Source organism: Camelus ferus, chromosome X (assembly GCF_009834535.1).
Source record: "Camelus ferus isolate YT-003-E chromosome X, BCGSAC_Cfer_1.0, whole genome shotgun sequence".
Taxonomy (NCBI): Eukaryota; Metazoa; Chordata; class Mammalia; order Artiodactyla; family Camelidae; genus Camelus; species Camelus ferus.
This window is the reverse complement of record NC_045732.1, coordinates 84,492,810-84,513,579: the sequence shown is the minus strand read 5'-3', so window position 1 is coordinate 84,513,579 and position 20,770 is coordinate 84,492,810. Positions and strand designations below refer to the sequence as shown.

The window sequence follows — 20,770 nt, the reverse complement described above, 5'->3', positions numbered from 1 at the left end:
TTTTCCAGTTTTACTTCTGCTGTTAATTTTTAACTGCATCATGTTGTGATCAGAAAAGATACTTTGTATAATATCTATCTTTTAATATCTATTGAAATTTAATTTGTGACCTAACATATGGTCTATCCTGGAAAATGTCCCATGTGCACTTGAGAAGGATGTGATGCTCTTGTTGTTGGGTAGAGTGTTCTGTATATGTCTGTTACAGTTGGTGGGTTTATTGTGTTAAGTTTTCTATTCCCTTATTTATTTTCTGTCTGATTGTTCTCTCTATCATTGAGAATGGGTTATTGAAGTCTCCAAACATTATTTTAGAATTATTTCTCCATTTATGTCAGTTTTTACTTCACATACTTTGCTGATCTATACAAAGTTGTGTACATGTTTATAATTGTTATATCTTCTTGCTGTATTAAAACTTTTATTAATATATAATGTTCTTGGTCTCTCGGAAACTTTTTGCTTTAAAGTCTATTTTGTTTGATATTAATATAGACACCCTTACTCTATTTTGAGTACTATTTGCATAGAATATCTTTTTGCATTCTTTCACTTCCATCTATTTGTGTCTTCAAATCTAAAGTGAGTCTCTTATAGACAGCGTATAGTTGGATCATGTGTCATTATACATTTGGCCAGTCTCTGTCTTTTGATTAGAGAATTATGTCCATTTACATTTAATTACTGAAAACATGTGACTTACTTCTATTATTTGTTATTTGTTTTATTATACACTTTACTTCCTTTCATTTCTTTCCCTCTGCCTGCTACATCCCATAATTGATATTATTTAATAGTTTAGTTCTAGTTTGTTGTTATTATTTTAAAATCAATACCTATTTAGATGTGATACAGATATACTAGTTTCTGGTTTCTTTGTCTGCCATTCCTTCTTCATTTCTACTTTCTTCTTCCAGAATAATCTTTCCTTTACTCCAGCATTTATTTCAGGGAGGACCTAGAAATTGTTAAAATGAGAATTTTGCATGTGTGAAAATATCATTATTTTAACTTAATTTAAAGTGATTGATTGGCTGCATATAAATATTTTTTCAGTTTTATTTCTTTAAAAAATGAAGTGTTTTTCCCCACTGTATTCTTAGCAGGTTGCCAATGAGAAATATAAAGTCAAAAATAGTTTTATTTGTAGATAATTATTTTTTCTCTCAAAGATTTTGTGGGGTTTTTTTTTGACCTTCATATTCTAAATTATCACTACTATGGGAAGATTTGTGGCACATTTTCATTCATCTGTTTGACATTATGTGACTCTTTCATTTATCATTTCTTTCTTCCACTTGGAGAAGTTTGGTTCTACTATTATTTAGAACAGTTACTTTTCTTCATCCTTATTTCTCTCAATTTACTCCAGTCTCTCTTTCTTGGAATTATGTAATTAAATTAGAAAGTCTGGATCTATACTCTGTCATATATATATATATATATATATATATATATATATATATATATATACACACTTGCCTGGTATATACAACTTCACATCCTAGGGTATCCCTGGGATCTTTCCTACCTTTTTTCTATTTTTTTGTAACAGGTTTTTTTTTTCTGCTCCTATTTTGGGCTATGGTTTCTTTTTCAAACCAGTCCCATCTTCCTTTTCTCCATTTAGTATTCTTCACTTCATAGAAGTGAAAATGAGGCGCTGAGAATTAAGTATTTTATTCGAAGTCACACAAGTAGTGAGCAGAGCTGGGTTTTGAATCTAGGCTTGCTCCAGAATCATGCTTTTCACCTTTAAGCCATACTGCCTTACTTTTCTGTTTTTACTGTCTTTTTTCCATTAAATACTCCATTCAAAAATTTGCTACCTCCCTAAGTAATAGGATTAATTGTTATTTAAATAAAAATAGCAACATGGTAATAGAGCTAAAGATGAATATCTAGTTCTCTTCTCTCTGGGGTGTTACTGCCTATTCAGAAATAGTTTTGTTTTCGTTTGAGTTATTCTTGTTACTGTAAATTTTTTCCTTGGGCCTTTTTCTTCTTATAAATCATAATAAAAAAACAGAAATTTCATCTCAATTAGTTACCTATATAACAAGATCAGCATATTTGGTCTTTCAGTGTTTTTAGAGATGAGAATAAATTAAATTGGTTCAATATATAATCCATTAAATTGAGTTAACCTAAGCTGATTATATACAAGGTAAGCAAAAGGGCTTGTTTCAAATTTAAATATTTGTGAAAACGAAAGTACATGCATTAGATAAGTCTTAGAAATCAAAGACAAACTCACTGTTTCCCATGATTGATTTTTCTCCCACTGAGTCTCATTCTCACATATACGTCAGAAGTGTTCATGCCTAAAGAGAGAGACTGGAGAGCAAATGAATTCTCAGAGGACTTTCACATGAAAACTTTGAAAAATACCTGCAGAACCTCCAACACGTTCGTTTACTTTGGATGTTTATTTCTGTGTTTTTCCCATAGAATTCAGTATACGTTGCCAGCTCCTCTTTTAAAAGAGAAATATATTGAAGGATCACGTTTCTTATTCTGTGAAATCTCATACAAGTGTATTCTGGGCAGTAAGATATAGTAGGGACATTCTATTGTTATGGAAACGAGAGGCCAGTCAAGAAACAAGCACCACTCGGAGGGTTGGAGTACTCAGATGTATTACGCCAGCGGGCTCAGAGGGGCTTCTGCTCCAAGGCTCTGAGCACTTCCAAGACGTGCGCATGAGGTTTTATAGGGTAAAGTACAAGCTTGGGGTATTAGGCCAATAGGCATGGAACAGCTTTAGCAGCATTATCATCACAAAAGCGGAGGCGGGGAGGCAGCAAACCAACATTCCAAAGCCAGATATGTATCTTTGAAAACCCAGCTGGCTAGCAAAAAACATGAACAGCAAACCAACACTAACTAACTTAGATTTACAAGTTAGTCCAGCAGAACTCAGATCAGTATTCCAATACTTAGAATTGTGAGTTATCTTGTTAGCCCAGCCCAGCCTCTCTTTCACATTCCTAGACCTGTGAGTTATCTTGTTAGACCAGCCCAGCTTTTCCTTCACACTATAAGGCATTACAGGAAAATAAAAATGCTAATGTTGAACCCAATTCTTACATTTAAGCCTCTGACCTCGTTAGCTATGACTTTTTACCTCTGGAGATGGGACCATATTTCCCTCAATGCCTTCAGCATAGCATATGCTCAAAAAAAATATTTTCCAGCCCTTGGCATTTCATTGAGGAATTCTTCTTCAGGTGTGACATCCAGTGTGGGTTTGTCACCAGTTGTGGGTTCTGGCCAGCAGAAGTCCCACCAAGACGGAATGAATTACTCAAGACTCTGGGGAAAAGTCAAGAGAGGGAGAGGGAGTCGGGAGCCAACTCCACGAGCCTCTCAAATCTCTCATGTTTATTGAGTACAGTTGAAGCAGGAATTTAGGGAAGGACAGGGTGGGATCACAATGAGTACAAAGGCTTTGTTTATTGTTGGTGTTTGGCTCAAGGTCAGAAGACCCTTTTTGGTGAATCATAATCCTGTTGAGCCTTTCAGCTTATCAGGGCGGAACGTATGAGAATCAGCTGCTTGACAAGATTTTCCTGGGCTCAGGCGGCTGTGCCTGTCTTAGGTTGCCCCCTCAGGGGATCTTACCCGTCATTGGCTCACCAGCCTCCTCACCTCTGAGTCTGCAGCTTCTTACCATTCCAGCCCAAGGCTGTTTTGGGGATAGAAGACTAACAGCAGGCACGCCCAGCGTTTATAGCTGGGGGCCTGGGTCATTGCTAAAACCTCAAGGCAGGTACTAAGCACATCTTCTTTAAGGAGATAAGTGGCTGGGATTGTTACAATTTGTTAACCCAATCATGGTCTCCCACAATCCAGTTCTCAATTTCATTACTACATAATATGGAGTGACTGGAAGCCCATAGATACTGACTAATCCTTAAAACAAGTAGCAAATCTACAGCAATCCTACACTAGTCCTTCTCTTAAGACAGCCTTGTAGACGAGACAGATGATACTGGCCTGTAATTCTTTTGGCTTAATGTGACCAGTATTTTTTGTTGTGATGCTGACTACCTTTGACCTAAGTTATATAACCACTCGGTCTTAAGGTTTTCTTTGTTCTCAAGGGGAAAAAGAGTTTCAGGTACTTGAATGACTTCTGGAGAGCTAGAAACTAAATAGGAAGAGCGGATCCCAGTTGTCTTTGGGGCTGCCCCTTTAACACTGTGCATTTCAGATCTCCATTAAATTTTTGTAAATAATGAAGAAATGATAAATAATAGGAAATAAGGCACTCTAAAATAAAACATGTAGAATGACAGATCCATTATAGTAGAACTCTAGTTAAGCTCAGCAAGTCTTTCTTTAATCTAGAGATTATGAAAATTCTCCTAAGGGACAATATTTTAAAAGTAGGATCTTCATTCATTGGAGTTGAACTGGCTAGGCAAGGTGGTGTGAAGGAAAAGCTGGGCTGGTCTAACAAGATAACTCACAGGTCTAGGAATGTGAAAGAGAGGCTGGGCTGGGCTAACAAGATAACTCACAATTCTAAGTATTGGAATACTGATCTGAGTTCTGCTGGACTAACTTGTAAATCTAAGTTAGTTAGTGTTGGTTTGCTGTTCATGTTTTTTGCTAGCCAGCTGGGTTTTCAAAGATACATATCTGGCTTTGGAATGTTGGTTTGCTGCCTCCCCACCTCCACTTTTGTGATGATAATGCTGCTAAAGCTGTTCCATGCCTATTGGCCTAATACCCCAAGCTTGTACTTTACCCTATAAAACCTCATGTGCACATCTTGAAGGTGCTCAGAGCTTCGGAGCAGAAGCCCCTCTGAGCCCACCGGCGTAATACATCTGAGTACTCCAACCCTCCAAGTGGTGCTTATTTCTTGACTGGCCTGTCATTTCCGTAACAGTGGAGCATTTTTCCAATCAAACTTTAGGCTAGAGGAAGATGTGCTAGATGTCTGTAGGGTAGAAGCCGTCATTGGTTGGGCAGAGAATCTTACTCTTTGGAGTGCTCCTCAATTCTTGCCTTCTTTATCATGAACCCATCCACCTCTTCTAGGTTAATCTCCAGACTTGTGGTTCATCTCTCTTTCCCATTTGTTTTTTCAAGTCTTTGCATACAGCCCAGGACTGAAGATAAAGAATCTACTTCTTGGAGTGGATCTAGTTGGTTTGGGCCATTGTCTGTATATCCTAACCATGTTTTTTGTGAGGCCCTCTGCTCACCATGCCTCCCGTTACTGGACCTCCAAATATTCTACAGATTTACCCATGATCTTCATTTTAGGCTGATACCTGGAGCCCTGACCCATGCACTTTTTTTTCAGATTATGAGTAGTTTGCCCTCACAAATTGAATTTTGAGTCTTGATCTCTAATCTTACACACTACTAAATCTATGCCACTTAGGTATATACCTCCCCAATCCTGCCCCCACTGTCACCCCTTAGCTGTCATGTCTTGTGTCTGCTTATGAACCTCTACTGACTTTGGATAGTTTTTTATTTAAATCTCTTTTCATTTATGACAAATAATATTATTTTATGAGAAATAAAAATTAGACCTTAAAAATTTCTATCTGCCAAAAAGACATCATATAGCAAGTTCATAGTCATAGAATCATTGAATTTTTAGAATTTCATGCACTGTTAGGGTCATCAACTTCTGCTTCACATCCAAAGTTAAAAAAACGGCTTTCTGTATTATCCGTAATAGCTATTTAATCACTTGGTTGCAAGTGGAAGACATCCAACTAAAACTAGCATAAGAAAATTGGGAAATTTATTAGAAGGATAGTGTAGAATTCATGGAAGTCAGAAGCAGGGCTATAACTGGGCCTAGGGAAGAAATGGTCTCCAATACCAGCAGGGTTTAGTAACTTTGTGTATGATTTTCACTGCTTTTTGGCTTCATTCTTTCTCCATATGGCAAAACACATGACTGCTTATAGTTGCTAAGTTTTATAGAACCTCGCTCAAGAGAGACTGCCTTGATTCTGTGGCTTACATTTATCACACAAAAGGTTCATCTTGGGTCAGGTACCCATCCTGGACCAATCGTTTATGGCCATCGAGGATAGGATTTTGCCATGTAAAATGATTGCTCTTTCAGTCGTCCATGTTTACACGTAGGATGATCCTAAAAAAGCTGAGTATAGGTTAGAGTGCTGTATATAAGAATGTATATTATATATGCATATATATGTATATATACCTATATACATATGTACATGCATGCATAATGTATATATACTTTGCATAAATTCTATGAAATAAGTATATGTGTGTATATATATATATATAAAATGCATTCTGCTTAAATATTTCCAGCGATAAAATGCTTACTACTTTGTGAGATACCTCATTCTCTGAAGAATAAAAGATGTTAGATTTTTATTTGAAAGACCATAAAAATGAGATGAGAAAAATAGTAGTGACAGAGGTTGAGTATTAAAGCCAGTTCTAAGTAAATATTGGCATAATGGCAGAAATTAGAAGTTGTGTTCCTCCCTCTCTCAGACCTGTGAATGGTATACTAAGATTTTTTCATAGCTGCTGAGATTGACATAGGTAGCAAGAAGAAATATTGATTACAGGTTATTGAACAGCAATTAATTCATGATATACACTTTAAAGTATTTACAACATTAAGATGACAAAAATAAATAGGATATGAGAGTAATGTTAAATAAAAAGTAGTTTGAGTCATTTACATTGCTTTTACTTTTTACAGAAGTTATTAAACATACACTTGAAAAGTTCCTCCCTTTGATATATGTTTTGAAATGTTTTAAATATAAACTCACAATTCACAAACCCCTTTAGACGGCTTCTTCATACAGGACCTGGTTGGTGTTTGTTTCATCTCCATTCTGACTTTCTTTTTGCTTAATGTTTAAATGGTGTCTATCATTTTAAGCAAATTTAGGATTGTGTACCTATTTTGCACTTTGTGAAATAGATCCGCATAACTTTTCAGTGTCAATGGTGGAGAGTTGTAGTAAATAGATTTGAACATTGTTTTTGAATTTTAATCTATAGATTGAACTAAATATCTAATAAACTCTACAGTTTACACAACCAACCAAATTTTTCATAAAATCTGTCTAAGAATTTAAGAATTGAAACAGATTAATCTGAAGTTAAATGTACTAATATGTAAACTCTAGTTTCTCTCCATCATAGGATTAAATTTTAGCCTACGGATATTCTAAATGCTTTTCCCTTAGTCACAATTTTGAGACCTCAGTTTAACACTGAGGGATCCAAGAGTTGGAGACATGTGGAATATTTTTGTAATGTTGACAGCTCTGTTATAAGACTGTTAAGATGAACTATCACACCAAGTGTCATTGACATTGTAACATTTCTAAACTAGAAATTAATTTGTCTTAATCCTAAAAAGAATTTCAACATTTTTTCATAAAATCAGTTAATAGGAATATGAAGAAGAACTTAAAGATTATTGATGTAACAAAACAAATTCATAAGTCAGCGAAAAATCTAATTTAAAATATGGCCTTTTTTGATGATATAATAGCTTTATTTAACATCCAGGAAACGATGATGAACAATGTGAAATACGTCACCCTGACCATCCCTCCCTCCCTCCATTCTTCTCACTCCCAGTCTGTCCATATTGCACAATCCAAATTTAGCGTGAAGCACCATATTGTTTTCCATTGAGTTGGGAATCAGCCAGTCATCATTTTGAATTTGAAAAACCGCCTTTGATCTATGTGTTTCAGCAGTGATAAGATCCCTAAGTGAAGCTCTTAAATGCTTGTGGACAATTTTTACAAACCTTTTCATTCTAATGTCACAAGTCTACCAAATAGCCAAGATAGACATCACATGAGGCGCAAGTTAAGTAACTGTCCAAAGTCTCATCTTGTTCTATGTAATAAACTACCTGACGTAAACCCAGGATTTTATTTAAACCTCCTGATTCATTGTTTTGGTTTTATTTTTTCTTGTGTTTTATTTTTCCTGCAACATCTGTACTCTCAGTTATTGTATAAAGGTTTCTTGTTATGAGAGTTATATAATAACATCACAATTTTGATAATTTATTAACAAAACAAAGAAGTATATTGGCATAAGTGCCAGTGATTTTTTTTCTTAAAAATTGATTTTGAAATTTATCTTTGATATACAAGCTGTGTCCACATATGAAAGTTATGGACCTTAGTCCTATTTATCTGATTGTTGATTTTCATGGCTGATGTCAATTTACCTGATTGGTCAGACTGCAGTGAGTAATCTTTGTTAGGAAGACATATGACACCAACACCTAAAGGACCATATTAGAGATATGACCTGAGACTGATGATTCCATGTGCCTTGACTGCTTTTCTGGTTATGAGGCAAGTGATGTTTTGCAGGGTTTTCATATAAAGGTCAGTCTTGTAAAATTCAATGTGTGCTTTAAATCAGCTGTTCATTAATGAATCAGGAATGAGTGGTGAGGAGAAACTAAGAAATAACAGAAGACTGCATAAAGTTAGATGGTCACTCATTCTCTATTCATGTGTGTATGGAGATTTGATTTATCTCTATATAATTTTTTCTGATTCAGTTTTTCCATCAGGAAAAAATGAATATCATATCATAGACCAAATAATTTTATATGAAATAACTGAAAATCATTTGATCATAAATATGTATCTAAATGATGCCTTAAATATGCAGAATGGAAAATGGAGCATTACTTCGAAGGAAACAAATTAAATTTGCAAATACATGTGGTTACTCCTTTTGTGCAATTGCCCATTTTATGATACTATCTTATACTTATTATTGAGGCATATCACATTTTTGCAACTCTGACAAGCCCAAGAGTGACCTCATACAATTTAGCTGTCTTTGTATTTTATGATATAATATTCTCAAGCCAATACAAATCTAGTTCCATTGTACATCAACCATGTCATATTTTCCATTTTTACAGTAAGATATGGCTGAACACACTTCGATTAATTGGAAATAGGCTAACAATTGTGAACAACCTCATTTGAGATGTTCAAAATACAGCTTATACTTGTTTTAAACCTGATAGAATCTATAACCTGAATGATGACATGCATTTTCTACTGTTGGTGTGTTGATATATCAGAAGTACTGGCAATTGTAACAAATACATTTATTTAAGGTGTGTGTGTGTGTGTGTGTGTACATAAACTGTCATGATTTATTTTACAGGTTAAAAATGAGTAAAAGTTGATGGCTGATCTGGGTATGATAACAGTCAGAATTTTGAGATGCAGCCCCTCCCACCAGGATTCCTAGCCCCTGATGTAGACACACCTTCTCCCATGTATTCAATCAAATACCACTTTGTTATGAAGGGATCTAGCAGTTACAATTAAAGCCCCTAATCAATTGACTTTAAGATAGGGAGAATATTAGTGTGGGCCTGACCTATTCAGGCAAGACTTTAAATCTGAGCCTCAAAGTCAGAGATGGAGGAAGACAGAGATTCAACAGGTAGATTCAACACAAAAGAAGTCTACATTGCAGGCTTGAAGATGGAGACAGAGAATATGGGTGGCTTCTAGGAGCTGAGAGTGACTCCTGGTTGACAGCCAGCAAGAAAACAGGGACCTCAATCATACAACTACTGAATTTTACCAAAATCTAATGGATCTGAAAGAGAATCCCAAACCTCAAATAAGATTATAGCCCCAGTCCACACCTTGATATCAGCCTTAATGAGACTAAGCAAAGGACACAGCTGTTCCATCCTCAGAATCCTGATCCAAAGGAACTGTGAGATAATAAATGTATGTTATTTTAAGCTGTTAAGTTTGTATTAATTTGCTAGGAAGCAACAGAAAACTAATACAGGTAGTTTTATCTTTATCTTCATATCTCAACCCAGGTCCTCTTTCAGGAGCAGTGATTGTAGTTAATGTTGGCTCTTGAGTAAAGGTTAAAGTCTTTAGTATTTGAAAACCCCTGTATTTTTCTCCAATGGACTTTTCCAGCCTCACTTTCCACTATAAGCTTTTAGTCACCCTCTTCTCTGAGTATTTTCTTCCCTGTATATTATACTTCTAGTCTTAACTATCATTCACAGTTCAACTCCAATACCACCTCTTTCATAATTCTGTCATTGATCCACTGCAGCCTTTACAAACTGTCCCTTTGTCACCCAGAGAAGTACCCTAAGCCCCTTATGAGTTCCTCATGTCCTTCATTGTATCCTAGTTGCTTAGAAATTTGGTCTTCCTTACAAGGAGGAGGTACCACTGTAGCACATATGTTGCCTTATTTATAAGAGATCATTTAGTATTAGCTGTATGGATTGATGGATTTATGGATGGATGGAAGAATGGGTTCATAGTTAGTGAATCCTGAGAGCTGACTTTTTCTATCCTAATGTTCTGTGTCCACTCCATTTTCTCTAACTCTATAAATTCTTCTTTCTTGGTTACTTCATTTTTCACCATCCCCACCCTCCAATCTCTACACTCTTCTTTTGCTGACCTAGACCTTCTCACTGCTTTTCTTCCTTTTACACACATCCACGAGCAACAAACCTGAAAACATACTGCATAAGAAATTACATTAACCTAGTAGTTCATTGTTCTAATTTGGCCTCTGGGAATTATTTGGTGCATGAGGGATAACTGCATGTTCATTCAATTGCTAACATAATTCTAAAGGGACTTCCAGAAATATATTTACACCTCCTGTATATGCATATATAGGACTGCCTCCTATATATACATATATTAAAAATATATACATACACACACACACACACACACACACACACACATAAAAGTCAAAGGCACCTTGGTGACTAAGCAAACGAGATTTGGGCCATTAGCACTGGTGTATAGAAAAGCACGTGTCATCTGGTCTTGAAGAAACAATTAGAATAATCGGTTTCAGGTGTCATAATTTTGATAGAAATATGAAAACAAATGGAAGTATATAAACTTGAATAATGCTATAAGCAGTTCATCAAAACAATTATCATTATTACTTATCCAGCAAAAGAGGGTAATTTATATCAACCATTGTTATAATGGATAGTTTTGTGAGTAATTCATATGAAAGCACTTGGTGTTGCTACAATTGTATGGTCATCACATGCAACTCTTTATTAGATTGCCCATTGCTTTGCCCACTGAATTATAGATCTCAATAAATTGATGATGTTTCATTGAACTGTGCTAGAATCCCTCATGTGACTTCTAAAAATAATTGTGCCTGTTGAATGACACTTACAGTGATAACTGCATGTAGAGATGCTTCTCTAAAGAAAGGCACTTTAATGTCTAACATATATTTTCATGTCTTTCCAATTGTCTCTTGGTGCATACTGTGCCTTCCTCTGCTTCTTTCATCATCACTGCCCACCATCAGCTTATCTTTCTATTATTTTCTGAGATATCTCTGGAAAGATGAGGAGGAGGAAGATGAAAGCCACCAGTTATTGAGCAGCTACTATATGTGATCTAAATACATGTATGTATGTGTGTGCATGTGTATACACACACATACATTTATTTACTTAATCCCCCAAAACAATCCAAACAAGAAGATAGGAACTCAATAAATATGTTTAAATTAACAAAGAGTATAGCTAATAAAATCATAGAAAACCTCAACTGGAGAAAAATGGGAAAAACAAAAGGAGGCAAAGAACCATCAAGAAAAGTTTGAAGAATCTGAAGCTCTGAAAGCTCTGAAAGATTTAGTACCTAAGCTATGAAGCAGGGTTGTAAAGTCAGAAGCATCTCTTGCTGGACCCAAATTATATATATTCACTTATGATACTAGAGCAATTGCTTCTTCCACAGAAAAGCCAGTGACAACTCTTCACTGCCATTTTTTCAAACTCTTCCTAAAGATGCTCTACGTCTTTCCTTTCCTTTCCGTGTATCCTCCAATTCATGTTTTCTGTGACATGCTCATCTCTGCTGTTTGCTAAGTCAGGATATTTACTGAGTGTCTACCTTGTAACAGGTAATGAAGTTACATCATTGAACAAAACAGATACAGCCCCCTACCTTCATGGAGCGGATGCTCTAGTAGACAATAAATAAATAAAACATACACTATGACAGGTGATTACGAGTGCTATAAAGACAAATAACATCAAGGAGTGGGGAAACGAATGACGTGGATCCAGGGCTTTGGCCAAGGCCTCAGTGGTAAGGTGTGACAATTTGGGAGATACTTGAAAGACACGATAGTTGGCAGTAGCCCCACCCAAATGGATAGGGGCTTTATGCAGACCTCTAGTCACAGAAGACTCAATGTCTAAGATCCTGAGGCAACGCCCAGTAGTCTGAGTAGTAGATATATGTGCAGTTTTTAAATGTAAAAATTACTGGGCAATGTCTGCCTAATTCTTTCTTCTTTAACCAAATTTCTTCTCATACTCGATCTGCTATAGCCATTCATTCATTCAGCAACTATTTATTGAGTTTTGACTATATGCTGGGAACTGTACTAAATGCTAGAGCTACAGAAATGAACAAGACAGAAAAGGTCCCACCTATACAGAGCTAACAGGCTAGTCTGTTAGGGGAAGATGAACATTAAAATACTATTTGATTAATTGCAGTTTTGATAGGAACAAAGCATGCAGGAACTTACAAGTGCATTTGAGATGGTGACCTAATCCAATCTGGGAATATGGTGAACCTCCTTGAAGTCAGTCTTTGCACGTAACCACCAGGGGTACCTGGTGGTACTATGGGACAGTAAGTTCCTTTCTGACAAAAGCCTGAAGCTTCTCCTTGGTTACAGCAGGATCTTCATATTAAAACCTCAGTTCTCTTCTCTGGAAAATGAGGACGATTACATTCCCCACACAGTCCTAAGAGGACTAAATGAAATAATTCATATAAACCACACAACACAGTGCCAGACAGTGTAGATTTTTCTTTCCCCATTTCCCAAATCTGATCCTTGTGATTTTCTATATTCAACAAGACAGACCAGCAACGTGTCAGCACATGTCCAGAAATAGGCAAGTACTCAGGATATTACATCCTTGGAACATATCAACCAATCTGTCTTCCATTCTCTGACTTCTTTCTTTGTTGGCTTACCATCATTTTCATCATCAGTATGACAGAGGGTCTATCAGAAGCCTTACTATAGCAAAGTCATAAATCTATATAAATTGTCAGAACCCTCAAACTGCTTCATGAGTTTCTCACCCGCATTGGCACCATGACCGCACTGCTTAGATTTTGCAAGAGGCTAAAATCAAAAAGGTCATCGTACTTAGAACAAACTGGTATATATACAGTTTAATTCGTAGTACCTGCCTTTGGTATCTTAATTTACTCTAAGGGGTTTTAAAAAATGTAGTAACAAACCTGTATTTCATCTGTTAAATCACTAGAGCAAAAGCATGTCATTCAAAGCCTATTTCTTTTTCCTTTAAATATGCTTCAATATTTGCATGTCAGCTTTTTTGGTGTTTCTTCCTTAGCCCCTCTTTGTTTTAGAAGGGAAAATAATTTTGTTCTTTTCTCTACGTGAGCAACTAATGTCAATACCTGATACCCCGTGGATCTCTGAAGGCATCGTAAGACCAGTGCTTTTAACCTCAGTTGAATGTTTTCCTCAGAAATTCTGGCAACGTTTAGCCAATTTATCATCATGGGACTGTTACTGACTGTTTCTGCTATTTTTTTTAAAGAAGAATTAGCTCTCTTTTTCGCAGAGCTTTCAAAGGCAGCAGGGGTGTATTTTCTCATCAGTCTGCGCAGGAGGGCTGTGACTGGCACTGCGGTGCAAGTGTGGGGTGTACATGTGAAGTGTTTAATAGCTGCCGGGTGTAGGAAGACAAGCAATATGCAAGTGATATATTCCTTTGCACTCTGATAGCCCACATCGTGGCTCATCTTTTGTTTATAAACTAGGAGGGAACACTCGCACATACATAAACACACAGTAGGGCAGAGTAGGTGAGGAAGAGAAGTGCTCTGGAGCCAAGATACCCGAGTTCCTATTTCTGCTGAGCTAGTTAGTATCCATGAGCTGTGTGAGCTGAGGTTAAGAGTCTTTGTATTACTACGTCTTAGTTTCCTCATGTATAAAATGGGGATATTAGAACCCACTGAATAGTGGTGTTGTGATAATTAAATTACTTAATCTGTATATAGATATTGGATCAGTTCCTGAAACATAGTAGAACTTCTGTAAGAATTTCCTACTATTATTATTGGCTTTGGGCTCTGATGGGTTGGAGCTAAACATGTGTATGATTCACCTATAAGAATTCCAAGGCGATGATGACTGTTATTCAAAGGAATAAAATGGTTATTCACATTTTTAACAAAGCTCTTTAAAAGGTACACAGAGTTGAACCTCTTTTACCCCTTCCATCATTCTTACACGGACTCCCAGAGTTCCTTGCTGGTGTTTTCAGATGGTAGCTCTCCAGGAAGAGGTCGTGTCCCCTAGGCAATCATTTATTCAACACCACGCCCACACCTTGTTTTAACAATAGATGATTGGTATATATGTGAGAGATGAGGTGGAGGGGACAACTTTTGTGAAAAATGTGAAATATAGTTGTATTCTGTGTGTGTTTGTGTGTTAATGGAGGATTAACCATCCGACATATATTGGGATTTATCTAGTTTTAGTTTTAGGGAAAAAAAAATTTCTCTGTCTCTCTTTCTTGTTGACAAGAAAAAATTTCTTTCTTGTCAACAAATCTGGAAGGAAATAACATAGGAATGGTTGTCAGGGAGATAGGAGATTTAGTTTTGAATTTTCTGTGGGATAGCCACTAGGGTAATAATGAGGAATTGACTGCTCTGTGACTTCAAAGTTTTTTTTTTTATTATGTTTCAATCTTCACCCTCACCCCCACTCCCATTCTCAGCACTCAGGGAATTTGCTGGGATGACTATTCATCATAAATCAGAGCAGTACAAAGTAGGGACTTGGGGACAGGGAAGCATGGCTCTGTAACTTGCTAACTGTGTCACCCTGGATAAATGGCTTAATCTCTCAAAGCACAGTTTTCTTATATATAAAACTGAGACAAAAATATCTAGCTTATAGGACTGAGATGAGCATTAAATGAGTGGGCTGAAAACTCCTTTAGCACTTTCATACCATTCATTAAATGGTAGCTGAGCTTACTATTACATGTGACTGGATGCAAATGATAAAAAAAAGCCTAACCCTGGACCATTCACTTAGCTTCTAGTGTTCAAACAGTGAGGTCTTTAGACTTTAAATCCTGAGGAAAGCTATTTAACTACATAGAATACAGTAGTCAAGGCTTGATAAAACATTTTTTCACTTAACTTCTGATGCTAATATGCACAGTCTTTTGCTTAAAAAGAAACTTGATTGTAAATAATGTACTTATGTACATTAGTAGTAGTCCTTACTACTACTGAATTCATTGACTTTATCTGGAGAATCCTGTAGTGCTACAAATAGTGTCCTGAAGAAAACATTCTAATATATTCAGTTTGGATATTTAGAAAATGTAAGTTGGGGGAGCAGACTGAAAAAGAGAAGACCTATAAGGTTCTTTTTTGAATTTTAGAGAAAGTGGAATAAAATCTTTTTTACTTTCTCCTCCTTCCCTATTAGTATTTTGTGTACCTCTAGCAGCAGTAGTGTGGTCAGGAGGGAAACTGATGAATCTGCATTTTCTAAAAGCATGCTATTCATTCAACAGCTTCCTAAGAAGATGAAAGTATTAACCATCTCCCAACAAAAGATGAGTTTCTCAGATATCTTGAATTTGCTAGTAACCTTTCTATGGGCTGTTCTTGAGCTAAGATATTCACAGATAAGACCTGCCACCTATTTTCTGTGTCTGTTTTGAACTGTTACTGGTTCATGTTATTTGAAACCATTTCCATTGAAGTTCATGACCAGCCTAAAAATCTGCTATCAGTTTAGCCTCATGACAGTCCAAATAGGTTATTTTCTAGGCAGAAAAAAATTTGCAAAGAGTGTTTGAATTACTTTCTACACACATAATATTTGGGGCTGACTTTTCCTATATAAAAGTTTTCTAAGATTAATTTGACTGAGGTAATATCTACTAAATGACTTGAGAAAATGACATTATAGCCCTGCGGTGAAAGAACTACATAAAAACCTGTCACTGCCTCTTAGACACATTATGAATCACTCCAAAATTATAATCCAAATTCAAGGTCTATCTAGACATATGGCAAAGCTCAGTTTGTACATAGGAGGGTTGAAAATGCAAAATACAAATACAAAAATACAGAGAAAAATGGCAGACAGACACATGAAAAAATGTTCATTATCATTAGCCATTAGGTAAAGACAAATTAAAACCTCATGTGACATCACTGCACACCTATCAGAATGGCTAAAGTTAACAATAGTGACAGCATCAAATGCTGTAGAGGATGTGGAAAAACTGACCATTCATACATTGCTGGTGGGAATGCAAAATGGTACAGATACTCTAGGAGCAGCTTGACAGTTTCTTTAAAAACCAACAAAAAAATTGAACATGTAACCACTCTACAACCTAGCAATTTCACTTTGAGACATTTATTCTAGAAAAATGAAGAATTATGTTCCCACAAAAGCCTGTACATGAATATTCATAGAAGTTTTCTTTATAATAGCCAGAAACTACAAACAACCCAAATGTTCTTCAATGGGTGAATGATTAAACAAACTATGGCACATTCATTCGTTGGAATACTACCCAGCAATAAAAAGTAGTGAACTATTGACACGTACAGCAATTTCGGTGACTCTCCAGAAAATAATATTGGGTGAAATAAAGCCATGACAAAGCTTACTGTGTAATTTTGTTTGTATAACATTCTGAAAATGTCAAAATTATAGAAATAGAGGCCAGATTAGTTATTACCATGGGTTAAGGAAGGGGTGAGGGCAAGAGGGAAATGGCGTTCGCTATGCAAGAACAGAATGAGAGAGCCTTGTCACAGTGGAAATGGTCTGTTTCTTGACTTATTAATGTCAACATCTTGGTTGTTGTACTACAGTTTTGGAGGATGTTACTTTTGGAGGAAACGGGATAAAGGGTACACAGTATCTTTCTGTATTGTTTTTTTATAAGTGTATGTGAATCTATAATTAAAATTTAAGGTTTAATTTTTAAAATTATAGATTAAGAGGTGAAGATTGCTGTGATCCAGAACATGAGGTTTAAATAGAGATCCAGTCAATCTGAAAAGTAATTACCTTACAAAGAGCATACAAATCATAGTGTAGATTTCATCTCGTAGTCTTCACACAGGTATTAGCTCATAAGTAAGCAGCTCTTAAAGCACGGAGGGTACTACCTGTTTTCTGAGGGTCACGGCTATTCACTGTTTTCTCTTGTTGGACAAGTTTATAAGCTGCTCTTCAGTTTACAAGTCACAAATATGTGCCTAGCAGGATGGACTTTGCTAAATACTTCTGCTATGTTACTGAATAGTACGTAAATCTAATTTATGTAAAATGATGGATTTTTGCAGGTGCTGGGATATGTTTTCATTTGAGGGAGTCTAGGGCTGAAGATTATATATATATATATATATATATATATATATATATATATATATATATATAGGCTGTTTCAGCATTCCAGATGAGAAACACTGATGGCTTGCTGCAGAGCTAGAGCTATATAGGAGGGTATAACTGGATGTATAACTGTATGATAAATTTAGTTGGATATGATGGATAGAGGAAATCAAGAATGACTCATTGTTTCTGATTTGAATAATTGACTGGATGGTTGCTTTATTTTCTAAGAAAGAGAGCAAAGCCTGGGTGAAGGTTTTGAGATGAAGATCAGGATTTCAGTTTTGCAAATATTAGGTTTGAGATACCTGTAAGATATCCAAGAAGAGACTTCAGGTAAACTTTTGTATGAGTCTTAAGCTCTAAGGAGAGGTCAGCACTTCAGAAATAAATTTGAAAATAATTGTTAAATGGGCTGTATTTAAAAACGTGGAAATTTGTGAGATCAGTGATTAATTTTGTATAAAAAAGAAGGCAGCTCAGAAGTGAGCCATACGGAATTCCGAATTTCCAAGTCAGGTACAAGAAATTAAGAATGGACATGGAAAAGACTGATCAATAAAGTAGGAGGAAAACAAGCTGAGTGTTGGCCATGGTGACTTTCACCTGATGCTTACCACGATAAAATGAAGGCTGTAGGATTTACCAAAAAAAATTGTTCTAGTGGAGTGGCTATAATGGAAACGTAGTTGGAATTGTGAGAGAGGGAACAGGAAGTGAGAAAGGTGTGATAGAAAATGAAGGTGACTCTTTAGAAAATTATTGCTATGAAGGGACGTAAAGAAATGGTATCTGCAGGTGGTTGTTGGGTCAAGGGAGAACTTCTGTTTAAGCAGTTACTTGGTCATGTTAACAGGCTGATGTTAGTATTCCAGCAGAGAAGATGTTCAGCATGAAGATATAATTACTATAGCAACAGACTCATTGGGAAATTGAAAGGAGGTGGCTTCAAGAGCACATGAGGAATATTTGGCTTTCCATGGGAATAAGCTCACTTCTGTGGCAGGAGTAGTAATACATAGGACAGACTGTTTCAGACAAAGAGAAGAAATAGGGAATCATTTGGTTGATATATTCTTAGAGAGGTGTGATAAGCATTTGAACTGGAGAAGGTGTAATAAAATGGAGAGTATAGATTTGTGAGCCATATCATGTAGTTTTAATCATCAGAACCTAGCAACCAGTTGGGCTTGAGGAAAAGTGCATGGATGAAAATGCTTCCATTATATGGAGGGTGGTGCGTTAGAAGTTAGCACCCAAAGATAATTTTTTAATAAATTAAATTTATTTTTAATTAATTAAAATTAATATTTAATATTTATATTTATTTATATATAATATTTAATAAATTAAAATTAATAAATAATTTTAATAAATTAAATTTATTTTTTAATTGAAGTACCGTCAGTTACAATATGTCAGTTTCTGGTGTACAGCACAATGTCCCAGTCATGCATATACAGACATATATTCATTTTCATATATTTTTCTCTAAAGGTTATTATACAGTTCCCTGTGCTGTACAGAAGAAACTTTTTAAAATCTATTTTTATATATAGTGGCTAACATTTGTAAATCTCAAACTCTCAAATTTATCCCTTCCCACCCCCTTACCCTGATAACCAAAAGATAACTTTTAAGCCTTAATTGTCTAAGAATATTAAGCTGGGTGATTATTTTAAAAACTTAATAAAGCATTGAATGAGAGAATGATAGGACCATTTTAATTGAGATTGAAAATTAAGTTTATCGACCTCAACTTTTTCTCAGGTCATATCTCATTTGTTTTGTTGAGGATGGTAATTATCTCTCTACAAATACGTTCCACTCTGTGATGGGCAAACCAGTGATTAGAGTAAATTTTCATTTGAAGATTATTTCACTGACCCTTGTCTCTCAAACTCTTAGATTGTGTCTTTATTGGCCACAGTTAATTAAATAACTTTGAGAACTATATGCCTCCCTATTTGTTATCCAATAGGAATTTTTTAATTGATCAGATCAGTGAGTAAAGATGAGGATTTGTCTCTGTGTCCTGGAAGATCAAGACTAAATGAATAAAGTAACCAACGTGCCCTACTGTTTCAGTTGGCGAGTCTAACTCTTGAATTTTTCTTTCCTGCAGTTCAACCTTATTTTACTCCAGACTTCAGAACCTGAGAGCTTATTTTATAATTATGACAGCTCTCTCAGAATACCGTTTGCTAGCCGCTGATAACCTTTCTTTGGTTTTGGCAGCAACACGTCTTTGTTAAAATGTTTTCAATAGTGCTTATATCCAGTGGGGGGATTGGTGTTTTTTTTTTTTCCCAGAAAATCAGCCTTTTGAAGGTCACCCATCACTAGTGTATTCTCAAGTCAGCCTGTACTCATTCAGCAACAGGACAACCATTAACTCTAAATGAACCTCAAGACATTAGAGAATTAAGCAGTGTATAAAGCAGACTCAATTTTGATCTATAGTAGGATTGAGAAAAAAAATCAGACACTGTTGTATATTGAATTTTAGAAAAGGAGATGGAGTTTTAAAGCAAACTCAAGTTAAAATATTCATTGGATTTTTTTCATAATGTGCTAAACCTTTTACATTTTTGAACTTCTCTTGATTCTTAAAAAAAGAAAACCTCACTTTTTTTGTAAAACATGTTCCTTATAGAAACATTAAAATTGCACATTAAAGTATAGAGAAGAAAAGAAAGTCATCCATAAAGCCATCACGCGAAGATAACCCCGTTAGTCTGCTTCCGGTGGCAGGGTCTGGGGTAGGGGCGGCAGGAGCCATGTCCGAGCGCCAAAGTGGCAAGAAGCAGCCCCTGCTGCCTAAGAAGCAGGCCAAGGAGGTGGATGAGATAAGGCGTTCAAGCAGAAGCAGAAAGAGGAGCAGAAGAAACTGGAGGTGCTAAAAGCGAAGGCTGCTGGAAAAGGCCTGCTGGCCACAGGTGGAATTAAGAAATCTGGCCAAGAGTAAGCTGTTCCTTGCCCCCGAGGCAGTGATGATCCCTAATTCCATTCCTGTTTACAGGTCTGGATTCCGTGCCATCACATCTGTTGCCACCTATAGCTAGAATGAAGTATTGTCTTTGAACCTATTGTACATTTAAGAATAAACTTGTTTAAAAAAAAAGATAACCACGGGGCAGGGTATAGCTCAGTGATAGTGCATGCCCAACATTCATGAGGTCCTGGGTTCAACTCCCAGTACCTCCATTAAAATTAAGAAATAAACTTAATTATCCCCCCCCAAAAAAAAAGT

General features: G+C 36.0%; 1 pseudogene; it reads left to right on the top strand.

The window, feature by feature from the left end:
• The first annotated feature begins 20,297 nt into the window (after positions 1 to 20,297).
• Positions 20,298 to 20,546, top strand: LOC116662275 (annotated as a pseudogene).
• The last annotated feature ends 224 nt before the right edge of the window (positions 20,547 to 20,770 follow it).